Here is a 20553-nt window from a genome sequence, read left to right as displayed (position 1 = left end):
TATATTGTTTTTACTATATAATTTTTTTTTTTTATGTTTATCCGAAGTGTAGTCGGAAGAGATGTGTTTTTAGCCTTCGGCGGAAGATGCGTAGGCTTTCGGCCATCCTGATGTCAATAGGGAGGTCATTCCACCATTTAGGAGCCAGGACAGCACACAGTTGGGATTTCGTCGCGTGATTAGTTCTCCCTCGCTGTGAGGGGGCAGCAAGTAGGTTGGCTGATGCAGAGCGGAGTGGGTATAGGGTTTGACCATGTCCTGGATGTATGCTGGGGCTGATCCGTTCATGGCCCTGTATGCAAGTACTGCACATGCAGGCAGGCCAATCAGGAGGGAGTTGCAGTAGTCTAGACGTGAGATGACTAGAACCTGAACCAGAACCTGAGCCGCCTTCTGCGATAGAAGGGGCTGTATCCTTCTGATGTTATGCAGCATGTATCTACACGATCGGGTAGTTGCAGCAATGTTGGTCGTCAAGTGTCACACCCAGGTTTCTAGCAGTCTGGGTGGAGGCTACCACAGAGTTGTCAATTGTTATAGTCAGGTCTTGGGTAGGAGAGCCCTTCCCTGGAAGGAAAAGGAGCTCAGTCTTGTCGAGGTTGAGTTTCAGATGGTGTGTGGACATCCAAGAAGAAATGTCAGTCAGACAGGCCGAGATACGTGCTGCTACTTGAGTTTCAGACTACAGAATTAGTTGGGTGTCATCTGCGTAGCTGTGGTAAGAAGAGCTGTGTGACTGAATGACAGACCCGATTAAGTTGGTGTACAGAGAGAAGAGGAGGTTACCCAGGACTTATCCCTGAGGAACCCCAGTTTTGAGTGGGCAAGGTTCTGAGGTAGATCCTCTCCAAGTTACCCGGTAGGTTTGGTCTGTCAGGTAAGATGTGAGCAAAAAGAGCGCAGCGCCTGAGACACCCAGATCCTGGAGTGTCGAAATGAGGATCTGGTGGTTCACTGTGTCGAAGGCAGCAGAAAGGTCCAGAAGGATGACGACGGAAGAGAGAGAGGTTGCTCTAGCAATGTGAAGCTGTTCAGTGACAGCAAGGGGGGAGGGTCAGGAGCAATAGACTGGAGAAGGTGAGAAGGGATAGGATCAAGGGGGCAGGTGGTTGGGCGGGCGGAGGTAATCAGTAAGAATCTGATTTGGAGATAGAGGGGTGAAGTAGGAAAGAATACTGGATGTGATGGATGGAAAGATAATTTCAGGAAGTGTGATGGAGAATGAAGAGCATATGTCATCTATCTTTTTTACAAAATAGTTGACAAAGTGGGTTGGTAGGAGGGAGGAGGTGGGAGGTGGACTGGGGGAATCTAGGAGGTTAAAGAAGATGGAATAAAAGCTTTTTGGGGTTGGAGAAAGAGGATTCAATTTTGGTTTGATAAAAGGTGCTTTTTGCTGCAGAAATAGAGGCAGCGAAGGAGGAAAGAAGAGACTGATAGGTAAGCAGATCATCTGGGTGTTTAGATTTTCACCATTTCCTTTCCGCTGCCCATATAGTTGATCTTTCAGCACGCACTGAGTCAGATAACCACAGAGCTGGGGTGGACTTGTGAGCCTGCCGTGAAGTAAGAGCAGGGGCAGATTTAGTCATTTTGGGGCCCAAGACAAACACAGACATGGGGCCCTCTACATCTCTTGTTTCCCCCCTTTTGTCAATCCTTATTTTTCTAAGAAAGTCCTACTTGTAACTTCTCTTCAGCAGTCTTCACACAGCAATGATGTCTAGACATCTGGAGTTGCATCTGTAAGAAAAAAAGAAGAAAAAAACACAGAACATTCTGTTTAACAGATGCATTCACTGTAAAATTGTATTTAAAATTTTCTCTGTACAATAATATGTATTGTCTTTTTATAGGGAAGAGCTGCCATTGGTTGTCATTTACCTTGGTTGGCTCTCTGATCGTATCTCTTATATGGATCTGCTTGCTGCTACATGTTGTTTGTGGACTTCTGTCTTGTGTTACTAAAGTGAGAAGAAACACACAAGACAATAAGTGATCAATTATGGAGACATCATTTTAATAAAAATAACTTACCGTTTAAAATGTTTACCTTTTTTCTTTCACTGACTTTCTCCTGCTCTCCATTTTTTCTGATCATTTCTTCATTTCCCTTGTCTCTGTTTTTGCATCTGTCTTTCTCATCTTCTCCCTTTGGTCTTTGCATGTCTTTTTCTTCTTCTCCCTTTGGTCTTTGTCTTTCTCCTTCTCCCTTTTCTATTTGTGTTTGTCCGTCTTTCTCTTCATCTCACCTTTCTTCTATGTCTTTGTATTCTCTTCCTCTCTCTTGAATGTATTTATGTACATTGAGTTTCTTTGGCTTTCTCTTACTAATTAACTCAGCTTTAATGGGTGAGTAACAAATGAAGGAAATATTGGGCTGATCTGTGTGTGTGTGTGTGTGTGTGTGTGTGTGTGTGTGTGTGTGTGTGTGTGTGTGTGTGTGAGTGTCTGTGTGTGAGAGTATCTGTGTGTGTCTGTGTGAGAGTATCTGTGTGTGTGAGTGTGTCTGTGTGTGTGTGTGTGTGTGTCTGTGTGTGAGTGAGTGTATCTGTGTGAGAGTGTCTGTGTGAGAGTGTCTGTGTGTGAGTGAGTGTGTCTGTGTGAGAGTGTCTGTGTGTGAGTGAGTGTATCTGTGTGAGAGTGTCTGTGTGTGAGTGTGTCTGTGTGAGAGTGTCTGTGTGTGAGTGAGTGTGTCTGTGTGTGAGTGAGTGTCTGTGTGAGAGTGTCTGTGTGTGTGTGTGTGTGTGTGAGTGTGTCTGTGTGAGAGTGTCTGTGTGTGAGTGAGTGTGTCTGTGAGTGAGTGAGTGAGTGTCTGTATTGTCATGTGTAAAGCCCTATAATCTGACCTTGCGAGCTTTGGCCTCAGCAAATCTTGCTATCACTGATTCCATATCCAGTGACTTCCTGACTTCCTGCTCGATGGAGAGAACAGCTAGAGCAGACAGCCTGTCCTGTGACATAGTTGATTTGAGGTACGTTTTGATTAGTTTCAATGATGAGAAACCTCTCTCACCTGAAGCTACTGTAACAGGGAGAGTGAGGAGGAGTCTGAAAGCTATCCTCAAATTTGGATATATGTCAAGTAAATTCTCTTTATATATGTAGTCCAGCATCTCAAATGGTGATGAGACATGTGAGAGAATGACCTAACTGCACCCTTTACCTCAAGCTTCAGATCTTCTGCATCAATGTCATCCATCCTCTGCTCTAATCTGTGGCAGCATTCATCCAGCTTCCCTTCCTTCTCGGTGCTTCTCATTATGTCGATTGAGTAGAGAAATCCATAAAGCTCATAGAAGATTTCCATGTTGGAAAATCTGTTCTCTACTGTGACAAGAGCTGTATCTATTAGAGGTAGAAAAAACTCTCTTTTGAAGAGCTCTTCTGCAGTTGACTGAATGTGCTCTGTTCCCTCATACTCAAACTGTTTGGGTTTTCTTCTCTGACGCACCTCAGGCCAGCTCATCTCCACCTCCAGCTTCTCTGCTATCTCCCTGGCATCTGTTTTCGCAGAATGAAATCCATGATTGCGAAATTCCTGAAGGAATTCTTTCACTGCCCTGATTTCTTCCCTCACTGTCTCGACTGAAACTTTGGGGCTCTGAAGGATCTTACTCACTTTGTTTATCTGGAACAACACATTGTGCCATACTATGGCACAAAAGGCAGTGGTGTAGTCCAGGGTATACGCTGGTATACGGCGTATACCTACTTATTTTTCAGTCAGCATTGCGTATACCCACTTCTAAATCCCCCCTGATGCGCACCATTCAGTAATATCTGTGAGCCAGATTGCCCATTTTTTCCTCAAGGATAGTGAAGCCATGACCCACCCTCCTCTGCCTCTAATTGGCTGGTACTCGCTGCTTTCACTGATTAGATTGGTTAACTTTAGGCATGAGGACTGATGAGCCAATCAGAGGCAGAGTAGGGCGGGTCATGCCGAGGAAAATATCGCTAATACCTCAGGTGCCAGTGAAAAAAAACAAAAAAAAGCCTCAGGTGCCGGTGCCACATGACTACGATAACGGCAGCAGACCAAACAACAGCTGAAGAAATAACACAAGCGGCGGTGTGCCACCCCAGTTGATGGAAGACATAATTCTGAGGTAAGTTTTAAGGTGGTTTCCAAATCAATCATTATTTTAAACTACTGGCAAATTGCCAGTGGCAATATGACTGCACATTTAGAGGAGAAGAGATAACACCATGTTTGCCTCATGATAAATACATTTTACATTCATCCAGGCTGCTTGTGTGACCAGTAGTAACTACAAACTGCTCCTAATCAAGTCATGATCATTTTATAATAGTGAGCAAGTAGAAATGACAGATTTTTGGGTAAACTAAATCATAGTCTTACATGTCACTGTTTCTAAAACAGGGCTTTTTTCTGGACTACTTTAGAAAAAAAAAAAAAGGTGAAAACTGAGAGTATACCCACTTCTCCAGGGACCACTACACCACTGACAAAAGGCCATCTCTGCAGCTCCTTGCAGATGCTTTCAGCTGTTGAGACAACATCTGCATCTCGTTTCTCTGTGGCGTACTCCTTTAGAGCAGTTAATGCCTTCACGATTTCAGGCAGCTGGTAGCGAACAGCTTTCACAGCTTCAACTCTGCACTCCCACCTGGTTGTTGACAATACTTTAAGTGTAAGATTCTTGACGTGTTCTTTGAGAATGGTCCAACGTTGAACTGAGGAGCTGAAAAGAGTGTAAAGTCGCTGTAACAGCCCAAAGAAGCTGATGGACGTCACAGAGGACTTGGCTGCATCACCAACAACAAGATTCAGTGTGTGACTTCCACAAGGAACACATAACGCTTTGTCGTTTAATTCCAGCACTCTCTTTTGGACTCCCTGCTTTTTACCTTGCATGTTGCTCCCGTTATCGTAAGACTGGCCTCGACAGTTGCAAAGATCCAATCCTAGTGTTTCTAGTTGGCCTAAAAATGTCTCACATAAGCCTTTTCCTGTTGTGTCAAGTGCCTGAAGAAATCCAACAAAGTGCTCATGGATGGAGACACCCTTTGATAACTCACAATTAACAATTCGTAGCACCACTGAGAGCTGCTCATTGTGACTGAGGTCTGGAGTGCAGTCCATAATTACTGCATAGTATTTGGCTGTTTTCACTCTCTCTACAATTGCATCAGTTGTACATTTTGCCACAAGGGAAATAAGTTCATTTTGGATATGCTTGCATAAATAGGTGTTAGTTAGCTGTTTTGCCTGAATGCTCCTCAGATGCTCTCGCATCACTGGGTCAAACTGAGCCATTAATTGTACTTGTCCAAGGAAATTTCCATTACCAGATTCGAACAATTTGTCTGAGTGGCCACGAAATGCAAGATTGTGCTCTGCCAGATGGTTTACAATTGCAATAAGTCTTCTTAAAATCTCTTTCCAGCGGTTTACGTCAAGAGCAATTAGATCTTGGTTTACCTGATCTATAGCTGTGTTTGTTTGTAGTTTCTGTGAAAGATTGCGCCAAGCATCCATGTTTGTGATGTGTTCTGCAGACCTCTCATGCTGTCTCAAGTGGACAGAAAGATTTTTCCAGTAATTGAACCCATCCGCACTTAGCTGAGTGGCCTTTTCTCAGTTACCAAACAAGCGGCAACAAAAGCACATAACACAGTCATTTTTTTCACTGTACATGAGCCAGGACCTCCTTATTTTTTCTCCATTCTTCATTTGCAGGTAATAATTGCTGCTTGTAAATCTTCGCCCCTCTTGATTTTTAGGATAAATTCTGTCGTCCTTGCTCTGAACTGGGCCTCTCTGCACTATTGAGCAGCGCTCTTTGTCAGTGAGATGTTTTGGCCAGAGTGCTGGGTCATCTTCAAGAGTAACACATTGGTCAGAATGACTGCTAGTACTCATTAGTTGTTCATTGGAATTGTCGTCTTTTTCGTCATAGACGTCGTCATCATTATGATGACGACGTCTATGACGAAAAAGACGACTGTCACTGAAAGTGAACGCGGAAGTTTTGATACCTGAAGTTGAAGGATCCTCCTCATCCTGTAAAGTTGCCTTGGATGTAACGTTAGCAGCAATATCGCTTGAGCAGCCTGGGCTGGCACTGTCGGCAGCAACAGGTAGCTCCTCCTCGCCAGCAGCAGTGCTAACGGTCGTGATGGTGGTTGTAGCGTTGTTGTCATTGTCAGCGGCGGGCATCACAAAAAAGTTTGTTAACTTCGGCAATTTCTTTAAAAACGTTTTGCTTTCCTCCCGCTTCCTCCTTTTTTCAGCACCGCTTGGGTAGTTTCGCTTCATTGTGAACTCTACTCTGTCCACTGTCTGTCACTCTGCACACACACTCTGTCTGTCTGTCACTTTTTATTCTCCGTATTTTGGCGCATTACAGCCTTGTCACTTTGGCAGATGCACAGTAAGTGAGATAATGGAATAGTCCAATCATGTAGTGAGGTGGGGGGGCCCCCTCCGGTCTGCGAAACTAATGATTTGATGCCATTTTCGCAAATGGAGTTTCAGAAATATATAATTTGCGAAAAGTAAAAAAAAAAAAAACTTAAGCATAAGTTAATGGGGCATTTTGGGGGCCCCTAGGTAGCTCGGGGCCCAAGGCAATTGCCGACCTTTGCCTAATGGTAAAGTCCGCCTCTGAGTAAGAGGGCAGAGAGAGTCAAGAGAGGAGGATAGAGTAGAGAGGAGAGTGTCTATGGCAGCGTTGGGAGGCATGAGTAAGAAAGAGTCAGATGGAGGGAGGGTTGATAACTTTATCGCCAGATAACGAATGCCAGAGAAGGAGAGAGTGAACGGATGTTACGGTGGACAGGTATAGTGTCTCTTGAGATATGGTTGTGAGCTTGGGAGAGTGGGAGAGAGTAAGAAATGGTCTGAGGTATGGAGTGGAGTAACAGTGAGGTTGGATGTAGAGCAGTTTCTGGTGAATATGAGATCTAGGTGGTTGCCAGCTTTGTGCGTGGGTGGGGAAGGCGAGAGTGAGAGGGCAAAAGAAGAAAGAAGATGTAAAAAGGCAGTTGACTTCTCTGTCTGGATGTTGAAGTCGCCCAGAAGTACCAGCGGAGTCGCTGTTTTAAAATCCCTGTTAAATGCAGCTAATGTCATATCAGCTCTATTTCTGGTCGTCATAGCAACACAACACGCTTTGTGGTTTATAGTTCTCTAGTTGACCAGCAGTCAGCAACAGCAACTTTCACAGCAAATAATGAAAATATTTGCATTGTAAACAGAGCAAAAAGACTGATTTGTCTGAACCAACTGAAGCTGGGCTGACCAAAATAACTCAAATCAGATTGTATATGAAAGCTACTTGGCCTATGGCTTGACAGACAGCTTGTGGGACACATATACCCATGATCGTGGGGTGTCATAGTGTTAAGATCTTTGGGAATCGCTGGTCTCGACAGGACTACTGTATAGAAATCAGTTCTTGCAATCATGAGACTTGGGTTTGTGTTATTACTACTACTCATAGACTGTTACTATTAATGGACAAAGCATCCGGTTCGGCAAAGTGCTGCAAATGCGGAAGTGACTTAAACCTTCATTCTATCTGAATTCCAGCAGGGGGCGACACGTGGCGGTTGCAAAAGGAGGTCAGTTTTTGTAGAAGTCTATGAGAAAGTGACCCACTTCTCACTTGATTTATTACCTCAGTAAACATTTTGATAATGAGTTTATGGTCTCAATCGCAGTTTTAAGTCTTCTGCAATACAGAATGATGTTCATTTTTTGAATTATGTATGGAGCTAGAAGAGTCTCAATAAAGATAAATGCACACACAACATTCACATATGCACACACAGGATTCATACATGCACACACATGATTCATAAATACACACACAGGATACACAAATGCGCACAAAATTCACAAATACACACACAAAATTTAAAAAGCACAGAAGATTCACAAATGCATACAAAATTCATAAATGCACACAAAATTCATAAATGCACACAAAATACATAAATGCACACACAATTCAGAAATGCAAACAAACTTTACAAATGCACAGGACAAGATTCAGAAATGCACAGGACAAGATTCAGAAATGTATTTCTGATGCACACACAAATATATCTTGATTTACAAACTGCTTGCGGTCTGTGAACTTCACTGCATTTTTTCCTTTTTTTAAACAGGGAATGATCTGCAACCAATCAGATATCTCCCTTGTTTTAGCCAATCACAAGAACGCACCCCACGTGGGGGATTGTTTACTTATAAGCCAATCACATGAACGCGTGCACACAGTGCTATGCATGTGGTGCGGGCGCGCGCTAGCGCGGTGGAGTTCAGTCAGTTGGTTGAAACCTCAACATGGCTTCTGGCAACAACAGGGGAGCGGTAAGTATAACTTAACGTGTTTAGCTAGTTATCTCCTTGTTATGAGATGTTTAATTGTTAATGTTAACCGATTTAATTGTGCAACTATCAACATAAGCTAAGCGAGCTGAGCTAGCGAGCTACGCTTGCGCGTCTGCATGCTTATAGGGTCAGGCTAGTATCTTTCCATAAAGTTGAAATTCTTGTGAATTAATTGACTGTTTGACAGGGTCTGTCGCCCCAAGCCGAGGTAGCAGCTCGGGCTTTTGTGCAGTTATTGGCCCGGGAGCTGTCCTCGGCCCCAAACGCACCGAGAGAGAGTACAGCAGTCAGGGCTGGAGGCAGTGCTCCTCTGCCGGTTAGCGATGCTATGGTGAGACAGGCTATGAGAAGGTGATACATTTAACTTATTATTTCTACATTTGCTAGTAAAGTATAAAGAGATGCCATAGTCCCTCATCTAACTATTCTTATTGCCCTCTGCCTGATAGGGTTGGGAATCTGAACTCCAAAACTAATTTTATTCTGGGTGGGGGGGTGTTCCATGCAGGTGCTGGGCTTGTCCCAAACTTTTCATTTCAATTAGCTTAATTGGCATGAATGTTTAGGTGAAGAATGTTGCTAAAGCAGAAATTCACATAAAAATTGACATTTGATGCTTAAGAAAAGATTAATCAGTCCACCAAAGTTTTTGTCATGTTCACTTTACTGACAGTGAGTAATATTCTTCTGACACATTTAATATTGGTGTCTGGAACAGTAATGAATAGCGTTAGTGTATTTTATACTTTTATTGAGACATTATTTAAATTATTGATAAGTAGGTAAACGAAACAAAAATATCTGGTTTCCCTACAAATCTTTTTGTCTTTCCCACATCAGGCAGTTCCCGAGTATGTTTAATACTGATCAGCCAAGAGGAAAACGACGATTCTCGACCCCTGCCCCTTGCATTGTGAAAAGGACAGACTTTCATATGTATGTCCTTTCGGAACCCAGTCAGTTCACACCAAAGGGCTCAGAAGAGCTAGAACTTGCCCATGCTGGCCTTGGGAAGAGGATGTTAAGTATACCAGACCACTTGAAACACAATAAGGTAATCATATAGTATATAATATTGTAGAATGGGTAATGATTAAAAATGTTAATCATTTGCAGAATAGTGAATCATTTCATTTTTTAAAGATTGTAGCTCTACTTGAGGAGGAATTTCCTAAACTGAAGACCTTACAAGGAGGTTGGATGTTTTTCAAGTCTACAGCTAGAATTTTTCTAAATCTCCAATTACGAAAAATATAATTAATGTTTTTCCAATTCAAAACCTCAGATATGTCATGTGATGTCCGGCGATGAATTACCATTCACACCATTATTCAAGTTGTAGAGGACAGTACCACGACTAGTTTGCCTGACACAATATAACTTTTAATATTAATGATTGTGAGACTGCAAGGTTTTAAAGGACTCCATTTTAAAATAGGTGGTAGCGGACGTCGTAAGCTGTCCATAATTCCAACTGACGCTGAGGGTTACTCCACAAGGCTTCTTAAATCAGCATCCAACAATGGGAAAAACATAGTATTTGTAGTTCCACCACAGGAGAAGCTTTCTACTGAACCACTTTCCAATGATTCAGTAGAGTTTGCCAAGATGCCACAGTCAAAATGCATTACATATGGCAGTCAAATGCCTTTGCAGCTGTTGCCATTGCATGTGGAGGAATGCAATGGCACATTGACTGTAAGCTGTATTACAACATGTCTCTCATTTCTCTTTTTTAGTTTGTTCAAATGACTGTTTCAAAGTATTAAGTATTTGTTTATTATATATTTTTTTTTATTTATTTTATTTATTTAGGAGAGTGAATCTGGGACATGTCTTGATGAAGATTGTTCAGTTCTTGAGCAGCCAGTCCCATCTACCATAGGCATGGATGAATCCTTGGCGGTAATAGATGTTGTCTGTTCTGTTGGTTTGGAATTTAGTAAGAAAGCATTATTTTTTTATTCATCACATAAAGTAAGTAAGCAGAGGTTTTAGTACAGAATAATTTAATGCTTGCAGATATATAAATAGATTGGGCATAACACATCTCAAACTGAATTTATTTTTTTTACTCTGACACATATGTACAAATTTTTGATCATAGCATATTTCCTGTCCCTAGTGAATATAACATGTCTGTAAGATGCAGAAAACATGACACTATTCTTATAATAATTTCATGTATGAAAAGTATTGACATTTTTTTTCCCAGGTCTGCCCAATCTGTTTTGCATCGTACCCAGCTGATGTTCTCCCATCTCATGCAAGCACATGTGGTGACAGGTGGGGAGTTTATGTCTGATAGATTCAGGTAACTGATAGTCAGACATTATCAGAATGTAATGACATGTTCTAAGTATGAGGAAGGACATGTGTAAAGAGTGTCATTTCATTAGAGTATCACGTTAAGAATTATCAGAGGAACACCTTTCTGCATAAATGGGGGGAAAAAAACAAACATGACATGTGTTGAAGTGTTTCTGGAGCTACTGGTTTTTGGCTGCCTCTGAGGGAATGTTAGCTTGCTAATAGTGACAACACTTTTGTCCCTACCTAATGTCTGTGGTGATATTGAAACATAACTGGTCATTAAAATGATGCACCTCAATTACCAATTTTTTTATTCATATTAATTCTGTAGCACATTTAGTTAACTTAGTTTTGTATATTAACTCCATGTCTTAATTTTAATATAAACTTTTGGCACCACTGACCAACTAGATGGTAAATGATTAAAATAATCACCACTCATGATTTGGCTGTTTCCCATTCTTCCAAGCAATGTTTTTTATTATAATTTATTTGGTCTGTTCTAAGAATGAACTGTGCTCAACCCAGCATAGCAGCCAGTCCCCCAAGGGGAGAAGAATTGCCAGGACCCTCAGTTCCACAATCGTCAGTTCCACAATCGTCAGCAGGTAATTTATGCACAATTACTGCTATAGTGTTGCATTGTTGAAAATAATGTTGTCAAAATAACTTTTGTCAAGTGATTTAAAAAAGGAATATTGATTTCAAGTACTTGCCCATGATAGATTACATTAACCTGCGGTGATTTCAAAATGTCACTGCTGAAACAAATTTATTCTTGCTTTGGAAATAAGTTGATATTAGTATATCATTTAAAAGGCCCTTTGCATCAACAACTTTTTTTGTGGTAAATTACAGCTTCAACCTAGGCCACTGAAGTCGACCCCCAAAAAGCATGCCAGTTGTTCAGAGAAGATTTACTGAACAGTTACTCTGAAAGTCCATGCCTCTCTCTATCACTCGACATGTTTGATGCAGAAGAAGAACAGGACAGTGCATTCATTTCATTCTATAAGCAGAATAATATGAACTGGGCAGCTCCATTCAAGTGCAGGCTGAGAGGTATTAATAAAGCGTGTAACTTCTTTTTCCATTATAGGTAGTTATTCTCTGAATTGAATTGAGTCCATGTCCCTTAACCCCCCTGTATTTATTGTTGTAGAAACTCAGAAAATTTTAGCACAATAGCCATGCTCTGTTTACTTGACATAATCTGGTCGATTGTCCTTTTCATCTCAAATATTATTTTCCCCCAAGGAGATGCAGCAGTGGGTGATGGTGTCAACAGACATGTTTTGTCAATGGCCATGCAGAAATTGAAAACTGGCTTCAGAATAAATTTAGGTTTGTATATATATATATATATATATATATATATATATATATATATATATATATGAGTGTGTGTGTCATCTATGTTTTCACGTTAAAACTTTTTTAATTGCAGTACTTTTTGTAGCCTATTCATTGGACACTAATGTCATCAAATGAGGGAATAGTATTGACATGTAAACTCTACTTTAAATAAAAGATATGTTCTAACTTAATCTAAATGAACCTCCAAAGACAGATTTGGGTCTAACTGTGATCAAGCGTGTTTTTAAACATAATGCTCAATGTTTCTTGACCTTTTTTTTTTTTTTTATTAAGGCTCTGCTGCTCCTACAACCCTTTTTGAGGGGGAAAAAGAACATCGGGTTCCCTCTGCAGCTGCTGTCCTGCGGGAAAGCAACCTATTTGAGATGGCAGGTCGTATGATCGGTCATTCTTTCCTGCATGGTGGGTTCAGCTTCTCTGGACTCAGTTTGCCTGTGATGACCCTATTGACTGGTGAGAGCATCGACACTGCAGCATCAGCTCTGACACTGGAGGACTGTCCTGATATTGACCATCGTGAAACAATTGGTTTGGTGAGTAACTTGGTTACACATTGCACATTTGTACGAATTACTACATTTTTATTCATGTCACACACGTGTCTGTGCCGAGACATTTTGTAATTTGTGATTTCGAAAGCTTTTGGTGTCTGTTATTTACTCCAAATGTTAGTTTTTTTTATTGTACCTTTTGCCTTTTTGTGGATTGCCTGGTGACAACTTTTCATGTAATTATTAAATTATTTTACCTTTTGTGAATGTGTACCTGCTTTAGCTGAAGAATGCTGAACTTACTGCAGAAGAAAACACCAAAGTGACTGATCTTTGCCTGTCCAGGGATCTTCCATTTCCAACCTCCACCAATCGTCTCTGGCTGTTCCAGGAACTGCTTTCACATGCAGTAATTATTTTATAAATTACCTTGTTAGTATTTATATTGGAGGTTGGCCGTGTAACTCAAGTTACATCTGTGCCTACGGTCTCTTTCCTATAAAATAGTGCCTCTGTGTAAATGTTACTTCTGTCCTGCCAATTTTGTCTGCAGGTACTTCACTGTGTTAAATAATAATCAAATACAGAAAGGCCTTAAACAAACAGGAATCTGGCCACTTCTTTCAGATAGGCCAGATGTCCACCCCTTAATTTTCCCAAGGGAGTCAAGTGAGGAGCTTAACCCACAGGTAAAGCCTAGTTCACACTACACGGTTTTTAGCCCGATTTGCCGCTCAGCGACCGTCAGGCTGTGATCGGGAGTAAATCAGTGATCGATCGGCGGTCGGCAGTCGTTATGTGTGAACTACTCAATGACTCATCAAAACGGCGCCCCGACACATTGCCGACGCCAGCCAGATATCTAGCATGAGAAATATCTGGAGAAGTTGGCCGACTCGACATCCACATCCAGCCAATGAGAGCAGGCAGCTGGCAGAGCAGGCAGCTACTTTTTCACTGCAAAACACTTTTTACTCACCTCCAGCTCTCTGTAGCTCAGGCAATCCCTCCTACCTGCGTGTGGTAATCCATTCTTTCACCCAGATTATCTGTCTTTATAATTGCTATCTTTATAATAACAAACAACAGCTGTTTCGTGTGTAGGTTTGCATCATTTCCCGTTTCACATTTCACATGTGTTTTCTTGACAAAATGTGGTTTGGAGACCTGCATTGGGTGACACAGCTTGTGGAGTGTGTGACCCCCTGTCACCGATCAGTCACGTAGTGTGAACGCCACAACGACTTCAAGACTCCCCGTTTGGGGGGGGGGGGTTTATGATTTTATTTTTGCCAAGACTGTGTGTAGTTTTGTTTGGTGTCACAGGGGTGTGTACATATAAAATGAATGGTTTATTTTATTCATATGTTAAAGTTGTGTTACTTATGTGACAGAAATAGATTGTTCATTCATAAAAAGATCACTACAATTTTGAGATCACTTTGCAACATTTAATAAAAGTTTCAATTCTGACATGAAATATGTTTATATTTGATCCCTTGTAGACCGTGATCCAGAGCATTACCTGGCCACAATCCAACTTTGACAGCGACGAGGATGAGGACGACGTTCCATTGGAGAAAATCAGTCTTGTCACTGGATTTTTGAGAAAATTCATAGAGGAAGGTAATACTGTAAATGGTCTTTATTTCCTTGTTTTTCATTCTCATCTTAATTCACACATTGTTTCCTCATAACAATCCTAGTAGCTACAATAATAAAGTGGTTGTTCATATTTACCACATTTTATGTGCATTTGTGTTTCATTTCATCTCAGTGTGAGCTGGTTTACTGTTTTACTGTCAAATGGTCATGTTTCTCTCCCTCCTCCTTTCTGTCTTTTGCTGTGTGCTTTACAACAGCACAGGGAAAGGAGAAGACATAAATGTGAATGTTTGACAGAAACAGTAAAGCCCAGCTCACACTGAGATGAAATGAAACACAAATGCACATAAAATTGGTAAATTAAACTTCATACTTTGTTTACATTCCACAGTATTTACAGCAGCATTTTAAAGTAATCCTTTTGACGTTCTAAACTAGGAAAGGAAAAGAGACTACAGGGATTTTACTTTTGTAAAGTTTGTACTGTTTAAGTTCAGCACTGTGATATTTTGAAGTGTAGCACATTATTATTTGTCATCTGTTTTAAAGCCAGTCTAAACAGCAAGCATTGCTGATGTGTTATCTTTACTTGAGTATCTAAGAGTGCCATAACTGGATTTGTTGAAAAGATAAGAATCTTATGAGAGAATCGTTACTTCACATTTTTTGAAAGATCTACTCCAATGTAAAGTTTTGAGGTGTCACAAGTACAATTTTCTCTTCCATAGCGTCACCAGATGTGCTGCGTGACCTGATGAAGTTTTGGGTGGGGTGGGAACTGCCAACAACAAAACTCAACGTTGAGGTTGTAACCTCAACTTATCCAGTGGCTCTCACCTGCTTCTTCAAGTTGAAGCTCCCCAGCCTCTACCAGACCTACAAGATTTTTCACCAGGACTTAATGATGGCCCTCAGTTCCGTAAGTTCTGGCTTTGGACTTGTGTAGGTGCAAGTTAAGTTGTGTCATCAACTTCTTGCACTCGGTCCCTCTTTTGAAATGGAATCACTTAAAAGAGCAATTCCTGCTAATTTATGCACCATTAACGTTATAAAGTTTGATTATTCTACTTGATTGTCAGGCACCACCTTCACCTGTCAATAAATACTTTGGAGTTGGTTTGGTGATTGTCTTTAGCCTGTGTTTTTTTTAATTTGCACTAGTTCTTTAGTGATTTTCATATTCTTAATCTAGCTGCTAGTGTACTTTTGTGATGTCCTCTGCAGTGCAATGAGCTTGGATCATATAAAGATCATCTCTTTGAGAGCTGTGGCAGCTTTCTTGGCCTCTCTAGTTCATTAAGCTCAGACTTCCATAGACATTTCGTTGTAATTATTGAACAGTTTATACAGCTAGTACATGTTTAATACATTCAGATGTTTAGGTAGATACCAGTTTCTCCAATATTACTGTTGCCCTTTTACAGTAATGTTCTAAATGACAGTGTGTACACCTAACAATGTTGGTTTTGTAAAGCCGATTTGTCTAAATTTGTTACCCCTTTACAGTGATGTGTTGTAAATACAACTGTACTGCTACATTTGATAAATTTACACAAGACTTCCCAGAATTGTATGTTCCCTTGAACAACATTAAAGGTGTTAAACAAGCATTTTTATGGTCTTATTCATTATGTAGCACAATTGCCATGCCCCAATTGTGTCAGGGCTGTTTTGGCAGCACAAGGGGGACCGAAATAATATATGGCAGATTGATTTTAATGTTGTTGCTGAAAGGTATCTATTAAACTCTAATTCCAATAATCATTTGTCTGAAAAGGCTTTTCCTATGGAATTTTCTGCTGACTGAGATGCATCTGTTAAGTTCTGGAAATCCTCTGCGATGGTCCACACGGTCTATGGAGGACAAAGTCTTTGTGGACCACGTTCTTTCCCAGGATGCAGCACCAAATGTGACTTAGCTTTCAGTCACCCTAGCTAAGGACGAGGCTTGCTTTTCCAAAACATCCAATGGCCACTGTAGAGAGGAAACTAGGGGTGGATTTTTTTTTTCCTTTTCAAAATAAAATGCCCAGACACAAACTTCTTATTTATAAAATTCATACTAACTTACTGTATTCATTTGTAGTGTCAATTAGTATGGAGGATCTTGGGCTCCTAGCATAAGGCACAATCAAAATATCATTTGAAATGTTCTAAAGTAGTTTCTGTTAAATTTTTGGTCCAAGTCACAGGAAGCCACTGGAAAGTGGCAAAAGAGCCACATGCTCTTTTATCTTGCCTCAATTAAGTTCTCAACGTATTGGACAGTGTTGAGGTATATATCTGCCCCGAAACAGTCAGATTGCTGCAATGGATCCATGTTGTCTCGCAGTGCTATCATTTCCAGATCCAAAAGAGGACTGTCCAGTTCAGGGATATTGACCCCGGAATGAGGCTCATTTGTGTAGCCACTCTCCTCCCATTGAATCTCTGGGATGGGTATTCCCTGACAAAGACATGTGTATAAAAATTATGCATATTAAATGTTATTGAACAAATTTACACTTGTGCTCTGTGCCCATATCACTACTTATTACAAAACAGGTAATCATTTCAGACAATATAGAAAAATGGATTCTATTTTATGTAAAAAAATGAATCATTGTGTTAAAATGTGAAGGTAATTACATATTCAAGACCAAGAAAAGATCTCCGGACATCGTGGATTTCTCTTCAGCACAGAATAAAATCTATAGGCTACACTGTCCTTTATAACACTGTGACTATGTGGACATTAAGGCAGCTGTCAGGTTGGCAACAGTTGCACTGAAACACTTACTGTGAGCTACATTAGGCCTACTGTAGTAGCCTAATCACTAAACTAATCTGTATAAAACCAATCAATGAACAAATCTTTCATATGGTAGTTGCACTGATTGGAACATCTATATGGTAGTTATGTTGGATAGGCTATGATGTGAATATTTCTGAGTGAGGATGACTGTGGTGCAGCTGAAACAAAGAAATGTAGTTTAAAAGTGAGTTTTTCCATTATCTGTCTGAATGTGTTTTACCTAATTTCATTAAACACAAAATGAACTCAAAGCTCAGTTTGTTAAGCCTGCTTTCTGAAACAGGGCCCTGGCTATGCTCAGATTCTTGTCACTTCACTAGAGATGCACACAAACAATCCTATTCTTGCTTGCACCAAGCCATGGCTTTTTGAATCCCAAGAAAGGGACTTCAATTAATAAGGGTCAAGAGTCAGAACAACCTTCATTTTTTGGCATTTGGCTTTTTAATTGATTTAGGATCAACATTACTAATGCATTATTTACCTCAGAATCAGGATCTGCAACAGGGTTAAGGGCCTGGCCCACCTGCCACAACTTATTTGGTGTCAGGTTCTGCTCAGTCCTGATGGGATGGTTGTCCCACGCATCACTGAAGACATCTAGGCTTGCCTGAATGCGCGGTAGGAAAACATAGTGGCAGCAGAATATGTGTAGGACGTTGCTGATGTCAAGTAGGTGTTCGTCCTCAAGAGAGTGCAGGATATTGTAATACACTCCTGTAACACTCATGAACAAATCACGCCAGAGGCGCTCAATCCTGTATTAAAAAAAAAAAAGGAGGAAAATAACACGTTTTTCATAACGTGTCCTTTAAGATCCTTTGAATAACTTAACTTTTCCCCAGCCATTGAATAAATGGCCATGTTTCAAATTGATTACTGTATACATTTTAATAGAAATCAACAGACATGGGAGTTAATACTATAAATTAAATTCTAACTAATTCTAATTATTTTTTTATTTTTTTTATGTTTGCGATAATGGCCAGTAGATTTTTTTGGTGAGGATATTGTCTGTTCTTACAATTGCTTATGGTAGGCATCTTAATAAATACTACCTTTAGGCTTCCAAAATTAAGTTTAACTCACCGCTGATTGTGTACGCTTTTCCCCACAATGAAGCTGTTAATGTCAGTTCCACGAACTGAGAACATAAATTCCGCTATCCCCACATTTTCTCCTCCGTGATCTCCTCTCACTCTGAAAATAAAACATGAATTTTAGATCTCAAGGACACAATTATGAAGAAGTGCCAACAAATAATACGTGAATCCTTTAAATTTCCCTGCATTTTGCATCATTTAGTAATAAAATATGGTCTGACAGGTCTATGTACTGTATGTAGTATAATTGATCTGTAGGTGCTCACAACGTATGAGAAATACAAGTCACTTCAATTGTTTTTCTTTCCTAAACCGGTAAACAAGCAAGAATACTGGGCCCTGTTTCAGAAAGCAGGCTTAAAAAACTGAGCCTGATATGTGAAACTCTGAGTTCCAGAACAGCTGATCAGAATTAGTTCAGTCAACTCTAAGTATTTTGAACCTGATGGAAGCGCGTGTGTGGGGATGAAAAAAAAGCCATCATCAATGGAGCTCCGATACTACGATTCACCATGGCAACAGGTAAATAAAGGCAGAGCCTCCATTTTAATCGGGTGGAGCTAGAAAAATGAATGCGTGCCAACGCGGACCATGGTAGGCTATTTATGTTAAAATGCAGCAGTGGAGGATCAATATGTTAACATTAGTAGTTTTTATACAGCGTTGCTCATTCATCATTTACCAGACTGGACTTTCCTTAATGAATGATAAAGTGCTGGAATTTTCCTACAGCCCATTACATTTATTTTAAATAGGCTACAGGCCTGTTTATTAATTTGTAACCTGACGGGACAAAATGCAGGTGGCAATAACTGAACATAAAAATATTAATCAAACACATTAGACATAGTTCATCTCACTTTTAAACTACTTTTGTTTCTGCTGCACCACTGCCATCCTCACTCAGAAATATTCACATGTATCATATCCAACATGATAACTATGATAGGAATGTTCCAATCAGTGCGACTACAATATGAAAGATTACTGTTCATTGATTAGTTTTATAAAGATTAGTTTAACAGTGATTAGGCTACTGCAGTAATGTAGCTCACAGTAAGCATCTCAGTGCAACTGTTGACCTGACAGCTGCCTTAATGTCCACATAGTCACAGTGTTATAAAGAAGAAGGACATCGTAGCTTTGTAAAAAAAAAAAAATAAATAAAAGGAAATGTCAGACAACTGCTTCAGGCTCTGCCGGTGGAGAGGAGTCAGAGAGAAACTCCTAGGGTTTATCTGATCTCGGTCTCTGAAACTGAAAATCCAGAGTTTCCCTCATCTCGGGCTTAACTTACTCTGAGTTTTCACTAAAGGGCTTTGGTTTGTTACTCTTTATATTAACAAATACAAATGAAAATTGTAACTGTCATTTTTATTTCTTAAACCAGTAGTTTTAAAGGGGAGAATTTTGAATAAATGTTATGAATTATGTTTATTATTTAGTGTAGCTTTCCTTAAATTGTCCAATGGAGCAAACATTTCAAAATAGTTAAAAACGCTCAACTTTGAAGGTCAGCTGATTTATGTTTTCTATTCTCAACTTTTTCTAGTTCCATTGTACAAGTTAGATAATGGAACAATTGCCAATTGTTGTAGCTTTTCTGATAACTGATTTAAGAAAGAAAAATACTGTCATGGAGGCCTATGTGTGAGGTTACAACATACTGTAGTTGATTCATGTTAGAGACAACAATTTAAAAGTAGCCCATGCCATGTGAAAGAGTAAGACCATTGAGAATTCTGTAATGTCATCTCTAACAATTGTACATAGATGTGCTAATGAGCTTATACAAGTTTCAGATGCAATTTAGTGACCTGGAGGAGTTTGTGATGCTGATTATGTCCACTTGTATGTCCAAGCATGTGTTCAGACTATGTTACTGCCAAGCACTACTATATCTGCAATAATAAGTTTGAGTGTTTTTTTATCTAATGGAGCAGTTTGAGGGAAGCCTCAAATTTACGCAATTACAATAATAATTACAATTAAATAACATCACTACCTTAGAGGAAACCCATGGTCATTCACAGCTTCATTGAAGAATGCCAGGTGGGTATCAGATCGATTGTTGTCTGCTAACTTAAAGTGCCCATATTATGAAAAAATCACTTTTTTCTGGGATTTGGGGTGTTATGTTGTGTCTCTGGTGCTTCCACACACATACAAACTTTGAAAAAAATTCATCCATGCTGTTTAGAGTGAGATACGGTTTCTGAATGTGTCCTGCCTTCAGTCTCTGGGTGAGCTGTTCAAAATCGGCACGGCTTTCTACGTCACAAGCCGAAATGAGCAGGCTAACCGCAACCATTAGCTCGTAGCGTTAGCATGCTAACGCTAATACTAACGCTAGCATGCTAACGCTAGCATGCTACCTCGTTCTCAATAGCAAAGCACTGCTACAACACACACAAGTTCACCTTAATCTACAAAAGAACTACTTACATGTGCACCCCAAGGGGGTAAGCCTCTCCTCGGACCGCGAACCTCCTATGGCGCCAT

General features: G+C 40.2%; 3 long non-coding RNA genes and 1 pseudogene across 4 annotated transcripts; all 4 read left to right on the top strand.

The window, feature by feature from the left end:
- Positions 1 to 20553, top strand: part of LOC118495060 — a 1111612-nt pseudogene that overhangs the window by 503066 nt on the left and 587993 nt on the right.
- LOC118495065 lies at positions 8268 to 9575 on the top strand. 2 transcript variants are annotated; one of them, XR_004897377.1, is made up of 3 exons: positions 8268 to 8347; positions 9209 to 9422; positions 9512 to 9575. It is a non-coding gene; the product is annotated as an uncharacterized LOC118495065 (long non-coding RNA). The 2 variants fall into 2 exon arrangements; XR_004897378.1 differs by lacking the exon at positions 8268 to 8347 and adding an exon at positions 8522 to 8719.
- On the top strand, positions 9974 to 10654 carry LOC116059041. The gene is made up of 3 exons (XR_004107190.2): positions 9974 to 10066; positions 10184 to 10273; positions 10584 to 10654. It is a non-coding gene; the product is annotated as an uncharacterized LOC116059041 (long non-coding RNA).
- LOC118495064 lies at positions 11200 to 15728 on the top strand. Its single transcript, XR_004897376.1, has 4 exons — positions 11200 to 11289; positions 11540 to 11743; positions 14055 to 14175; positions 14883 to 15728. It is a non-coding gene; the product is annotated as an uncharacterized LOC118495064 (long non-coding RNA).

The sequence above is a fragment of the Sander lucioperca genome, chromosome 5, assembly GCF_008315115.2.
Source record: "Sander lucioperca isolate FBNREF2018 chromosome 5, SLUC_FBN_1.2, whole genome shotgun sequence".
Taxonomy (NCBI): Eukaryota; Metazoa; Chordata; class Actinopteri; order Perciformes; family Percidae; genus Sander; species Sander lucioperca.
The sequence above is the reverse complement of the archived record's forward strand: the minus strand, read 5'-3'. Positions and strand labels throughout refer to the sequence as shown.